At 38.9% G+C, this 14,410-nt stretch overlaps 1 protein-coding gene and 1 long non-coding RNA gene across 5 annotated transcripts in view; one reads left to right on the plus strand and one right to left on the minus strand.

Annotated features, from left to right (window-relative positions):
• Positions 1 to 14,410, minus strand: part of VTI1A (vesicle transport through interaction with t-SNAREs 1A) — a 260,912-nt gene that overhangs the window by 71,487 nt on the left and 175,015 nt on the right. The gene's annotated exons all lie outside the window — the stretch shown is intronic.
• On the plus strand, positions 667 to 14,254 carry LOC116447532. Its single transcript, XR_004241590.1, has 4 exons — positions 667 to 1,113; positions 4,644 to 4,801; positions 8,542 to 8,778; positions 13,211 to 14,254. It is a non-coding gene; the product is annotated as an uncharacterized LOC116447532 (long non-coding RNA).

Raw genomic sequence — 14,410 nt, forward strand, 5'->3', positions numbered from 1 at the left:
TTAGAATAAAACCTAAAAGAAAATGTCTTTGAGGCAGATCAGTTCTGGAAACAGCTTGGCACTAGTGTAGCAGTAAGGAAAGGTGAGAGGAATGCAAACCAAACTACAGGTGGTAAGAGAAAAACCACTTAATGCTAAACATGTTAAATGGGTCCGCAAAGGCCTTTGAGAGCCATGTACTGAAGAATTAAGGGGCCTCAACATTTCCCGTTGAGATGTCTCAAATGTCACTACTGTAAGAACTTGCCATTGCACAATATGACCAGATCCCAGTACCACTGCACATGATGCTGAGAACATGTTGCACTCTAGGCTTCACCAGAGAAACAATGGCACTGGAAACCAATACTCAGGGGTAGTCTTAAGCTTTTTAGCTATCATGAGTTACAAGACCTGAAGTGGTTCTTCAGTTTCCTTATCAGGGCAATAACATTCCCCAAAGGCTTCTGGCATTGCATGGGAAAGGGTGTGAGGGCCTTTCTGACCAGCAGTGCAAGGAGGGACAGGAGGACACGTGCAGCTCCTGGAATGGGAGGCACCAGGGAGATGCACAACCCACCTGGGAACAAATTAGTTAATTGACTTCAAAGGTGAAAGAAGATTCTAAGCATTTTCATGTAAGGTAAAAGCTTTCAGAGAGAAAAGGCAGCTGTGACAAAGAATACCTGCACACACTGCTATATCTGACTAGAAATACATGCATCCGTTCTGGGGAAGTCTCAAAAATAACAAACTACTTAGAAAAGTTGCAACATTTAGCATCTAGAGAGAACTGCCTGGTCTCAAAACATCCCATGGACAATAAACATCTATCATCAAACTGTCAGCTCAGAAACACTGTGGATTATGTGGTTGTGGGTCACCAATTGTCCACAGGAACATCTGGGGAACTTGGATCAAGCTGCCTTCCCTGTATTAAAATACTGCAGTAACATGCTAGTTTTCTTTGCAGGTATCATGCAGCTGAAAACAAAGCCACATCCTTCAAAGTTACCTCCAGCCTTGTCTGAAGGATAGTTGCACTGCATGAGAAGCACATCAGAAACTGTTCTGGACTCACTAATCAACCTAATGATCCTTTGAGACACCAAGTTATGCCAAAGGGAAGGAAGGGTATGTAATAGAGAGATTCAAGGCTGATGGTCTGCACAAAGGTCAACAATACAGAAGTCTTGCCAGGGAATGAAATACTTTCCCATCTTCCTTCCATCCATCTTCATCATTAGCCTTTTGTATGGGTAGCTTATCACTGAGCCTTTTTTCATAAATATAATTACCAAGTTAAATCAAAACAGGATGGTAATGGAAATCTGTGGAATCCTAGTAAATGCAGTATGACAGCTTACATTTTATGACATAAACTAATTAAAACATGCTTATTCTGTCTCCAAAACTGCATCTGAACTCAGTGAAAAAAAATTTTTCATGGATTTCAACAGGGAGAGAATGGGAAACAATCTGTCACATGGCCAATCTAGAGAAACTTTGTGTATCCACTAACAGTTTTGTTCACTCATAAGAAACCTCTACAAGTCAGCAGTAGACGATCTGACAAAAGTGTGAAAAGTCAGAGACTAAAGACATGCTGCATTTTCACAGGAAAGTTGACTCACACAGCCATTTGACATCCTTTGAGAAAAGCCCATCAAAACTGAACAGGCCATCCTAAATCTTCTGATTATTTTGTGACTAGGATGCAATTTCTCCTCCACTCTTGCTTCTCTACACTAGATCCCAGCAAAAAGCTTCCCAAGAGAACATCACTTCAAGCATTCAAAAAAATACCTTTTTATACGTGGCAAGCTAAAAGCATGAAAGACCTGAAAATCATCATTAGCATTTTTAATTACTCCTGTTTTTCAAAAACCTGATTTGTATCTCAAATCATATTTAGGCAATAATTTGTTGGCCACAGATGTTCCTCCAAAACCGGAAGCAGATCTTTTTATTAGGGATTTTTTAATAAGGAACGGGAAGACTCATATTTAAAACACAGTAAAGTAAAAAAAAAAAAAAAAATAAAAAAAAATAGAAGTGTATATTTAATAAACTATATATGTAGTACTATTATCAGGTAGTAATTTTTCGTTGTTTCCTAATGCCATAACCATCTGGCAAAGATCCCAATTTTGTACACAATCTGTTCAGTTTCTCCATATGGTTTAAATGTAAGGCAAAAGGTCAAAACACAACCTGAAATATTTAAAGTGGTCAATGACAGTCATCCTGCCAATGAATTATCTCAAGTTTACTGTTAAATATGGATAGCCTTTGAGGTAACCTCCAGTACATGTCACAGTTTTCTAATGAGTTATTAAGCTATGAAATATTTCTGAATTTTAAGCAAGACTAAGGAGTAAAACCCAAGTAACACAAATTAAAAGGATAATAATTATGCAACATCTTGAGATGTACCAGACAGTCACACTATGCATATATAAAAAAATACATTAATAAACTGAACATATTAATAAAAAGCTAAGACTGGCCCTTCAAGACCTCAACACTAATTGGAAAGGATTTAGACAGCACATCTTGAATAACTTCTATTAACAGTTTTGGTAAGTCACTGTTCAACTATCTAAAACTGGAATAATTTAAACTGCACAGTTCATCTACTGTATTATCATTTGTGAAAGATCAGTGAAACATCATTAGACAGTGTGAGTAATGAAGCAATTGTCTAATTGCCCTGACTTGAATCTTATTTCTGATGAACTTAAATGATTAACCATGAACTGGTTTCTACATTTGAAGCCCCACAGTTCAATTAAAGGCCAATGATTATCATCATCCCTGAGATAATTTACTTTGAACTCTGAAGAATTCTTTCAAAAAGGGTGACACTTAAGCAGATTTTATTTTTAACAGAGGCAAGCTTCAGACCCAAGAGGCAGCTGTTATGCCACTGTACCTAGAAGAGTAGGAAGCCCCACGCAACCCCTCAGCAACTTTGTGATCTGCTGTGGTACCATCCTGCAGAACAAAGAGAGACTGTTGCAGCAGGAACAACTACCAGGCCTCCCATTTGGCAGCCAACAAGTTGCTCCTGGGTCTTTAAAGTCAGAGTCACTCATCCAAAGTGTGAGCACATAAACGCACACTGAGAGCCCACGCACCAGGAAGCCAGACTGCCACTAACAGAAGGGCTTTGTGCAGGCAGAATTCCTGCTGAGCTGGGAGACAGAGTCCTGGCCCACACCCTGACAGTAATGCCCAGGGGTGTCTCATACTGGGATTTACCCAAATACGTCAGGAATGGGCCCAAGCCATGGTAACAGTTACCCTGAAGGCTGTGACATCCCCTCATTCAACTGGTCCCAGGCTGTCATTCACGATCTAGATGAATTTCTGTATTCTCCAAAATATCATACCCTCAAATATGATTTTAAAAATGAGTATCTACCAGGTTCAGTGGCTTGCTTGCTTCTTTAGCTACTAGAACGTAACCCACTCATACAAAATATCTAGACCATGAGTTGACACAGTTGGCAACATCTGAGTCATATCATTCTCCTGATAAACCCCTGAGTACTAATTTCAAAGGTGTGACGCCGTCTTCTTTATAAAAATCTGGTAAGAAACAAGAATCTCAGAAGGACTGTGAATATCTGAGAACACCTCATGTAATTTCAGAAGGTGCAGGTAAGGACAACACTGCCACAGGGACATGGAGAGAGACAGGACAGTGTTTGCCAGTGAGCACTTGGTAGAGTGAAAGTTTCCACATGTGGGAGAGTTTGGGTGGAAGAGAACAGTACCTTGTGGTGACGGCATTGCACAGGGTCAGGAGTTTGGCCATGAGGCATATTCAGACCTTTTTGTGTTGTTGATAAGCAGCAGTTCTGTCATGCCAATAGCAGAATTCTCCCTTGATTTAATGAAATCCACATTAAGGTGCAGTATCACAATTCAGCTCTTGCCTTTAACCCCACTGCAACACAAAGTGTATTACAAATCTGCTACAGGAATCACTTCATCCAACATAGATATGCAGAAGTCTCAAGGGTGGAAAGTGGCAGCTGTTCAACACATTCACTCATAGAAACGTTATTCACCATCAGTATTTGTTTTGCTATTGTTACACAGTTATGTTCGCAGTGAAAGTGCCTGAAATATTTATTTTCTTTTCAGAAACCATCCCATAGTAGCATTTTTTTTCTGCAAATAATGCTTTCCGAACCACAGATTAATGAGTAAAACAAGTGGTTAAAGATATCTTTTAAATATCATTCCTTTCTCATTTTATAGCTCAAGAGCCATGTGTCTCTCTTTAACATATGATTTGCAATGTAATACTCCATGAGCTTCCATATCTGCCTTGTTATAATAGTTTCAAATAAAATTTGGCTCTCACTCTATGTTAACCTTGGGAACAGGACTGTTAAAATCCTAGAGGCCAAATACCAATATCCCTATAGGATTCTCATGCACATCTGCATTTCTGGAAAGATGATATTTTTAAGGGAAAAGCTTTCAATTAAACATTCCTCCAGAAACCATAGTTTTGCCCAGGTTTCTTGTTGCTCGCCTGGTAACGGACACACCACAAGGTAAAATTTGCCACATGACAATTTCATCTGGTAGGTGTCCTAAGAATATGTATTTGTAATAAGCTTTATTTTTGTTTAATTTCCCTTTAGATTTCTAGTGGTACAACTGCCCCAAGAGAGTTTGTGTTACAGCAAGAGGACTGGAGGAACGCTCTCATTCCAGACTGGATTTTACCCTGTCATTTGCAGGCAGAGAGTTGCAAGCAACTCACTTGAACTGTGAATGAAGCTGCAAATGCCAGAATTTGGTCAGTCTTTTATGTTTCTGCTTTCAGCCAAAGTATCTAAGGCACTGGGATGCAGACACTGAAGAATCAGACGTAATTGTGTCCCCATTTTAACCCCTTGTTTATAGTTCATTACACAAAGTTTCTTGAAATCTGCACTTTTGAGAAGGAAATTTCTCTGTTTTGGTTTTGGCTAGGTGATCTGCTTGCTTGGGGGGTTTGCTTGTTTGTGGTGTTTTTCTCTTTGAAGAAATGCAGTTCAGCTATTCGAACAAGCAAAATGTTAAACAACACGTATTTCCTTTATATATCTATGATTTTTTTTAGTTGATTTTTTAAAGCTGGAATGACAAAGGGTTAACAGCTAAAATCCAGAATGAAATCTGAGAATTCTTACCAAGAATAAGGGACTGTGCTTGTCTTGGAGAGAAAATATTCTGGTTTCAACATGACACATGAGCCCAAGCAAACTGAGCACTGACCACATGCAGTAGATTTTTTGTTTGTGTTTTTGCTGAACTAAGAAAGGATGCACCCAAGGGAGAGATTAACAAACTGAGGCTACTCAGTTCACAATGTTTGTTGTCCAAATCACAGAGCAACAAAGAAAAAAATGCCACAAAGTCCAAATATTCTAAAACCCTATTGATTTTAACTTATTTCATGTTTCTAAACTCTAGAAGAAGATAAGCTGTGAAGCTGAAAGACCAGCAATACTGAAAGTACAGCTGCAGATGTCTGTACCTATTACCAAAGACCAACCTTCCCCAGCATTTCCTTTTTTTTCCTTCTTTTTATAAAAAAAACTAGGAAGAGCATTACCTTAGAAAGGTAAACACTCTCAAACTTGACATGCTCAGTTTTCTTGCCCTACCAGCCTCACAGAAACTATCTTTTTGAATAGGTCCTAAATTAGCATTTAGGGTTTATTTTTTTTTGCCCCCAAGATCAAGATTACTGTCTGTGGTTTTGTGATGTCAGTAATTAGCACAGTAAATCATTGTTCTGCTCCAGTGAGATGTTATGCCAGCACATACTACTGAGTCCTACACTGGACATAAAAAACCAACAAACCCAAAACCAGCTGAAGGGCAGGATTTCCAAAAGCATCCAGCACTGGCTGTATTTTAGACCCATAGAAGTCAGAGGTAATTTAAAGCAAAAATAAAAAACCCCAAACCCAAACAACCAGAACATTGACTTGTACCATATCATAAAGATGCAGTATTAGGCTGAAAAAAACCCTGAGCAATCAAGGTTGCGGTGTCAGAATTCATTTATAAAAGTCATTTGGCATGAGATACCAGCGGGAGATGAGCAGATACTGATCACTGGGGGCAGACTGCACATCTCCAGGGGTCACCTCCCTAACAGTACTGAGGACAGCACTGTTTTTGCTCTCCTAGTGGGAGAGCACTCTGGAGAGATCACAAAATAGCTGAAATGTTCTTGTGACATGAAACTGGGGCCTGGAATATTTAAATATTTAGAGTGTCTCCCTGGAGTATTTAACCCTTCTGATTGCATGTATTGAACATGGCTGATGCAGTGTGCTCCAGAATTAGGAAAAATTACTTCTGTCTCATCCTAATGTGTGAGGAAAAGGAAAGTTCACATGAAAGACCTGTGGCATCACACATAAGACTATGTAGTCCCACAAGGTCATGACTGCATCTCCTCCGTAATCCCAAAGTCAAGAAAAAAATTGCTACAGAAATCTGCAAAACCTAGTTCTGAACACTGTGTTAGACCTAGAAGAACTCTGCACTATAAACAGTTGCTTTCAGACCTCTGCAAAACACATGGGCCTTTTTACTTGAGTAATACTTGAGAACTCTAAAGAAAAGTCTTCTATGCAAATGCTGGAGTCCAGTGCAACTCTGTTTGCAATTCTCCTAGGCATGGGGATTAAATGAAATGCAGATCTGTAAATTCAAGATCATTACAATGCCACAAAGTCTAAGGCACTCAAATCACCTTCAGATGTTGCTGCTGTTAAAATTAACAATAACAGGAGCACAGTTGCTAATGTTAGGACAGCAGACTCAGAAGTCCAGTCTATGAAAAAGATTTGCCACTACAACAGTACAACTATTTTGGCACTAGTTTCTACTGGAGTTGCAACTTACCAGATGGAAAAAAAAAGCTTTTATTGTTAGAGGTTATACCCTCCCCAAGCAAAATAGAATATACTGGCCAAAGCTTTCTTTTTTCCCGGGGTACAACCATGTCTACACTAGGGCTTTTGCCAATAAACACATACAGCCAAAAATCACACCTCCAACTGACATTACTATAACTGGCAAGTGTTTCTAGCACCGGCCTTAAAGAAGTTATTTGTTCAATCATTGCTTTCCACATTCATCCCTTACCCTAAAAATATTGTATTTCTTTACAGGTAAGAAGATGGGAAAAAAACCAATCTATCACCTCAGGTCTTACTCATCTGTTTCTTATATAAGGAAAGGATCTTTCTTTTGCCTTCACAGAAGCTGAATTCCTCCTTCCCTTACAAAAGCCGAATAAACATGGAGGGGGGAGGGGCGCTGGTGGAGGTGGGGTGGAGAGCATGAATCTTTAACCCCACAGCAGAACAAACAAACAAAAGTTCAGGTCAGCCCTTGCTCATCTTGCAACAGGGGCAGAGAGCCAGAGAAAGAACAGAATTCTCTCAATCCTAATGACTGCTTGTTGCCATTCTCTACATACCAAAGTGAATACAGTCCCTCAGCTTTGAAAGTGCTATTTCTGTTCCTATTGCTGTGTCTGCTAAAGCAGATTCTTCCATAAGCAAAAAGTCAAACAATCTTCACTCTTAAAGCTCACACAGAAAGCAATACTTGAAAGGGGGCATAATTAGTACAAAACCAGGGGGCGAGGGGACAGAAGAAGGAGAAAAGAAATGTCTTTTCAGAAAACCTCAAGCTACCCTCCATGAGAAGAGGATTTTCCTGTGACTTGTCTTGGTCTGAAATTATAAAAACAACTATATATTTTGAAGCACATTTGTTTTCAATAGTTGCAATATTTTTTTGCAAAAAAATTATCAAAACAATGGATTTAAACATTTTATGGGAAAATAGAGCTTAAAGTGTTTCATTTTACTTCTAAAGCAGCAGTATAGTATTTTCTTAATATCCTTCACCTCTCCAAGCCATTTCCTGTGGTTTGTCCTAAAATTTACCCTTGTCAGCCTAAATGGAAGTGTCAACTATGCGTGAAGAGTCAACTTGCTCTTGGACTGAAAACAACTGTACTCTTTTAAAATGCCATGACTGTAGCATCACTAGAGAAGGCAAAACCTGTGTGCTTTTAGAGACAGAACTTGCTTCTCCTTCTTCAGGTTGGTATTTTTCCTGAGCTAAGGGTCAGAGAAGTTGATTTGGGAAACACCCCATTATTTCTCCTTGTGCTGCTTCTGTTCTGCCCATGTTCAAACAGTTGAGACTTGAAGATGTACAGTGGATTTGGCTTGATATTAAATTAAATAAAATTTTCCCTTGGAAATGGTCTAGCAGAGCCTGCAGAAATACTGCACCTGGAATACTCTAAGTTTTAGGGAAATTTCCATGTCATACACTGGTTTAATGCACTAATGACACACGTAACCTGCAGAACTCAGATGCAGATACAGATTCCAAGGTGTTGAAACATCCACACTCAGGGTTTTGGTTTGAGCTCCTCCCCAGTAAAAGATTTCTTTACTTCTGAGCATGTAATGATACTTTACAAGTACTGAGCTCTGCTATAACTCTTCACAGGTCAGAAAAACCTGAACCTTTCATTGTGCAAGTAACTCCCAAGATTACAAAAGGAAAGTAAGCCCCACGGCCAGCCCATCTGACGCAAGGAGAGTGACATCCGGACATGTTTAGAGAATCAACACCTCCAACCCAGCTTCGTGCTGCCAGGAGCTTTTTCCTGTTTGGATTCAAATGTAAAGACACCTGGGATCAAACGCAAATGATCTCTTTCGATTTCATCCACGGTGACGTCAGGTAAGGGCGGCTTGACAGCACCCCGAGGAGTCAGCGCATGCAGCCTGAGTTACTTGGGGCTACTCAGGTTCCCCTGTGCTGTTTCCTCAGCCCTGGGTTGCTCTCAAGTACTTGCTGCCAGCTGCACTGAACTGCACACAGAAAAACAATATGCAATAAACAGACATCATTAGAGAAATGTTATTTTTCTTATTACAGAAAAGTTGAGAACTTTCACAATATCTTGAAACACTACTCAGAAATTACCTCTTCAGCTTGGCATCCGTTCCCTCTTTAGGAACAAAACAACCCCAGCAATTACAGGAAAAAGCCAAACTGACATAACTAAACCAAGAAAGCCTTTTATCTATTCATCTCACAAGGTTTTGTTTTCTTTTTTTTTTTTTTTTAAACTACTTCTTAGAGGCTCGGAAAAAAAAGCATTAGGTGCTCTTTGCACGCAGAAGATTTATGACCTTGTTCAACTTCTTCAATATATTTCTTACTAATACTTGCTGTATTAATGGACTCAGCCCAAGAACTAGTAATGTCGAGCTTTTTAATTGCCATACACAATTAAATGCTAACATTTCAATCATTAATAAGAACGCTGAATATTGTGCTTTGGAGCACAATGTAAGCAATGTATTAAAAGCAAATGCTTCACCAGGTTCCTACCTTTCACTTTTTATAAGTAGTTCAGAAAAAGAAGCCTAAAAATAAATAGCATTTATTGTCACTGGAGAAAGTGCTGCAGTAAAGAGCAGCAAACAACTGGGAGACACAATTATAACCTCCACCCCTTACAGCCTTCACAGAGCCTTTGCTGTTGCTGTCTATGTAAGCAGAGCAGAGCTGTCTGCTTCAGGGTTAGAGTTTTCTTGGAAATGCTTACTATAATGAGAGAAATTTCTGTTCTTTTTCTTTTAATCACAACACAGTCCAGTTCTGAGACCTGAATTGATGCAAAAAAAAAAAAACCCAAAAAAACCCAGATGACATTTCAAGCAATTTAATAATCAGATGCCTCATTGCACAGCCTGGGAGTATGTTTCACATTATATTAAAATTATTGACATCCAGTCATGTTATGGCAAAAAGAGCTGACACCATGCTTGGTTACAGCTGTTGCCACAACAGTAGTTATTTGGCAAATGATGCGAAAGAGGACAAAGTGCTATTGTGAACTCGCACCAAGCTTTTACACACTATATCTCCAGTTCATAAAGAGGAAGGAAGAAAAGAAATGATGCCTTTTTTCAGAGCAACCACATTGTGATTCTAAGTGAATATGTTTCTCAAAAGATGTCAAAACCATCTCCAAATGACAGGCTGTGGAAACCACAGAAGGGGATGGAGAAGAAGCCCAAGACTCCTGCAAGAAATGCGACTCAAACTTTGGGTAAATAAGATGGGGTAAGCCAGAAAAAAGAAGGACAAAGAGGTCTTGGAAAGCACACTTGCTCTTTGTCCCACAAGGAGCAGCAGATCTCAACTGCAACTTTGTGGAAAGTACCAAGAATGGGTCGCACTCTGAAGAAGGCCACTTGTGTTCCCAAAGGAGTGTCTGTCACGGGTTGGCTGCTCTTCAAATCCAGGTCTTCGTGAGTGTGATGAGGACATGCATGTCTCCATGTCTACTTTCTTTGTGAGTCTATCCACATTACAGAGAAAAGGGGTTTACATTTGACTAAAACACTTGTATCTCATGTTTTTGTCCCTTCATCAAGGAGCTGGAGAGCCTGCCTTGCCACAGAAATGGTTTCCCAATAAAATAATCAACAACAATGTTGGAACTCTGTTCCTTGAAAAGAGGTTTGTCTCTGTGCCCCAGTGAGCCAGCAGAGGAAAAGTCAGCTGCTACACATTTAAAACAAAACAAAAAAACAAAAGGAAAGGAAAAATAATTTTCATCCAGTATTTAATTGCAAAAACATGGTGGAAGAGAAAGAAGACTCAAGAGAAACTCCAGGACTTCTTGCATCTAAAACAACCATTTTGCACTTACAACAGAAATGCTTCAATGCTGGTTGGTGCAGAGGTGTGTCTGCAATCTTTAAAATTAATTTACTGACCCTGGTGTTTTTTTCCCCCTAATACAATGTTACCCTAAACCCCTCCTCCCATCTAGTCGAGCTCTAAACATGACCTAGCATTCATTCTGATGTCTGTGATATTGAGACTCGTTCTCTGTATTGATCCAAAATGAAAAATTCAGATGAGAGAAAACAGCCAAACAGTTGACCTATGTGAGCATTGACTGCTGCCTATATGAAAAAGTTGGCTCTTTCCAGAAAACTTGAACCACCACATAGTATTCAGGATGCAAAAGCGATTTCCTCTTGTAAGAACAAGCTATCACGTGTTTGCTTTTGCCAAAGGCTGATTTTAACAGCAGCCACTGGAACATAGTATGTATAAACTTACTGTGTGACAAACAATTTATAGAAAAGCAGGACTAAATAATTTTTTAAATTTCTCGTAACACTAGTTATTAGCACACCAGATGCATGCAGCATAATATAGCTACTTGTTTACTTTTAAAATGTGGGAAGACACTAGAAAATATTTTTTAAAAAATTCCCTTCTTTTCTCTTTATTCCCCACTTATTATTTAAATATGCTTCTGCAGTGGGGAATCGCACTACACACGCATGAAAACTGCAAAGTGAAACTGAATATAAACAGAAAGTGACTGATATAATTTCACTGAGCAAGAGGGTTGAAGGCCAGAAAAGAAATAAATTGCTTAAGGGGTGGGATGTTAAGCAAATATTTATACAATTTTCCAGTTTTTATCAAACATAAAATATAATCTAATAATCATCTAAGGAATGTTTTGAGAACATTTTCCCTTTAGTATTACTCAACATTTAGACATGGATGATCAAAAAGTTGAGACCCACTCCCACCAAGCATACAACAGTATTTATCTCAAGCTCTCCCTAGTAGGAAAGATTATAAGGATTAAGTTTCGAGCTTGTGCAATTGTCTTTAGACAAACACAACAATATGCAATAAACTAGTATTCCCCAGATGACTTTATGAGAAAAAAAAGCAACACACTAATGACAATTAAGACTGAAAGAAAAGAAGAGCCAAATAACTAACAATGCGGGACAAAGAGGCCCCCTTGAAAGATGCATTAGCATGCAAGCCATCAAATCAGGGGGTGGTGGCTTTCCATGTGGGAAGGCATTCTCTGGGGCCACTTCTTGGCTTCTTCCTCACAAAGCAGTTCATTCCTTTAAGTGATGATACATATTCTCAGGGTTTGGATCAAAGAAAGCAGGGTACAGTGGGTCTCAAACTGAAGTGAGTCTCAGAACTCAATAGTTTAGGGCCAAGTTTAAGAGCCCTCTCAACCAATCTCTATTATCCAGCTCAGTCACAATAATATTTTCCTATTAAACCTGTATTTAATTGGGTCAGTGGAGCAAGAGGACAAAACAGAAACTGTACTGTAAGCTAGTCTCTGCATTTATAAAACAGCTTTTCTGTGGTATCTTGAGCACCTGCTCTTCCTCCCAGATTCAGAGAACAAGCCCTTGGGCACAAAGTGTTCAACTGATTTCAAAGAACAGAATTGTAAGCATACAAAAACTGATGCCTGAAAAAGAGTGTGGGTTCATTCAGCATTCCCTACTCCACCTGTGTTGTCTGTTTACAGTGAGCATCTCTGAGATGAGATCCCTATTTCCTTAGTTGACTGCTAAGGATCTTGAGCACTGCAAACAATGTTTGTGAAATTTCTTCCAAAACAATACTACACGTGTTAGCTGTGTAACATCATATATGAGTATAATATAATTCCAAATATCCCATCTTACTCCAAAGAGGACACTGGGAATTTACTAACTCCTTGTGAGCAATCCTTGCATGAAGAATTATAAATGATTCATCTCATTTGATCACTTAGATTCCTCAAAGAGGAATCATCAGATAGAACTGGCATGTGGGAGCTTGATTCTCTTACTCCTTGCTGGTAGAGCTTTACTAATTATCCAATTATGCAAAGATGGCCATGAAAATATGACCAACCAAGTGCACCAGCACAAGAGATGTTCTATAAAGAACACTCTTCCTGAGAATGACACTCTACAGCATCATTACCAGATACCACATTCAGACCTCATTCTACTCCAGCTTTCCACATGTGCCTGCTACACAAACTGTCTAAGAACCTTTCTTCTAACTTTACAGCTAAGACCACCATCATTTCAGTGGATATTTCAACAAAATGCAATTGAAATCCATGTTTTTATTTTCTTTTTAATCAGGAGTTGGACAAGGAGTTGCCAGTAAAATACTGGCATTTCAAAGGCTCACTTGTACGTTTTTGGTCATTGAGTTACTACACGAGATAGAATTTTTATGTATTCCCAGAGTATCTCCATGGCTTTACCCCACCCATGTTCTGTAACAAACTATGTTTCTTTTTATTTCTCCACAGGTGAGAGGTTATGGTGACAAAGGTAATTTTGGCCAGGGAAACTGTCTACCTTCATCCTTGAGCCTACACGTCTCTCTTCCACACCTCCTTTGACAAGGAAATAGCAGTGCTGTGATAGTAAATCGTAAAACATTGCATTTGTAAGGATCTGTTTCTGCTTTGAGGAACCCTAAAATACCTAACAGACATTTGCACAGTCCTGATTGACTTCAGATTGAGAGCAGCCAGCAATAATACATCGCAGTCCGCAGCAAGCTATAGGAACATAATTTCTGACAGAAGTAGTAAGGAGAGATTGATAAGGAATAAGTTGCCTGGGCTAGTACATAAAATTTAACATTACTGCTCACATATATATATTTATATATATATATATATGTATATATATACATACTTCACCATTATGTCTCCAAGGATGTGTTAATTCTATTTGTTGCACCAACTCAAATACTCTTTTCTGTCTACAACAAACCAAAAATGTCACCCAACATAAGACAAGCTTGTCACCTGTAGCCCTCAAAATTATATCTGGAGAAGACAGCAAAGAATTGATACCTCCTCTTTCTCCTAGCTACATTCAATAGCTGAGGAGATGAGGTATGTACTTGGTAATGGACTATTATGGGAAATCAGATACTCCACACCCCTCTAGCCTAAATTCTTCCCATGGTTCTCTTTCACCCCTTTTAAATCCATTTAAGCCACGACTCCAAATCAGGATGGGCACCGCTACCAGTCAGTCTATCACTCACAAACTCTCATTAGGTCATGTGAGGACCATGCACAGATTAATTAAGGGCATTTGCTCTTGGAATGCTTTGCTGCGATATGGAACATTATCCTCATTTTAGAGATGCACAGAAACAGATGTGGTCACAGTTACCCAAGATATACCCAGGACAAAGCTAAGAATCAAATATCAGTAGCCAAGTTTCTGATTGTTTTTACTGGATTGGGATGGCAAAAAAAAAAAAACACAAAAACAAAAAAACCTCAAGCCCTTTATAAGATTAGGAATAAGTTAGTTACACAATATCTCAAAATCAAAAGGCAATACATTGTGAAGCCTATGGAAGCATGCCAATGCTTAATATTCAACTTACATGAAATACCTATGAAAAGACTATAAAAGGAATAGTTATAGCTGAGTCTTCTGTACAATTTTAAATATTTTAACTATGAAAATATATATTTTGAAAT

This window comes from Corvus moneduloides, chromosome 8 (genome assembly GCF_009650955.1).
Source record: "Corvus moneduloides isolate bCorMon1 chromosome 8, bCorMon1.pri, whole genome shotgun sequence".
Taxonomy (NCBI): Eukaryota; Metazoa; Chordata; class Aves; order Passeriformes; family Corvidae; genus Corvus; species Corvus moneduloides.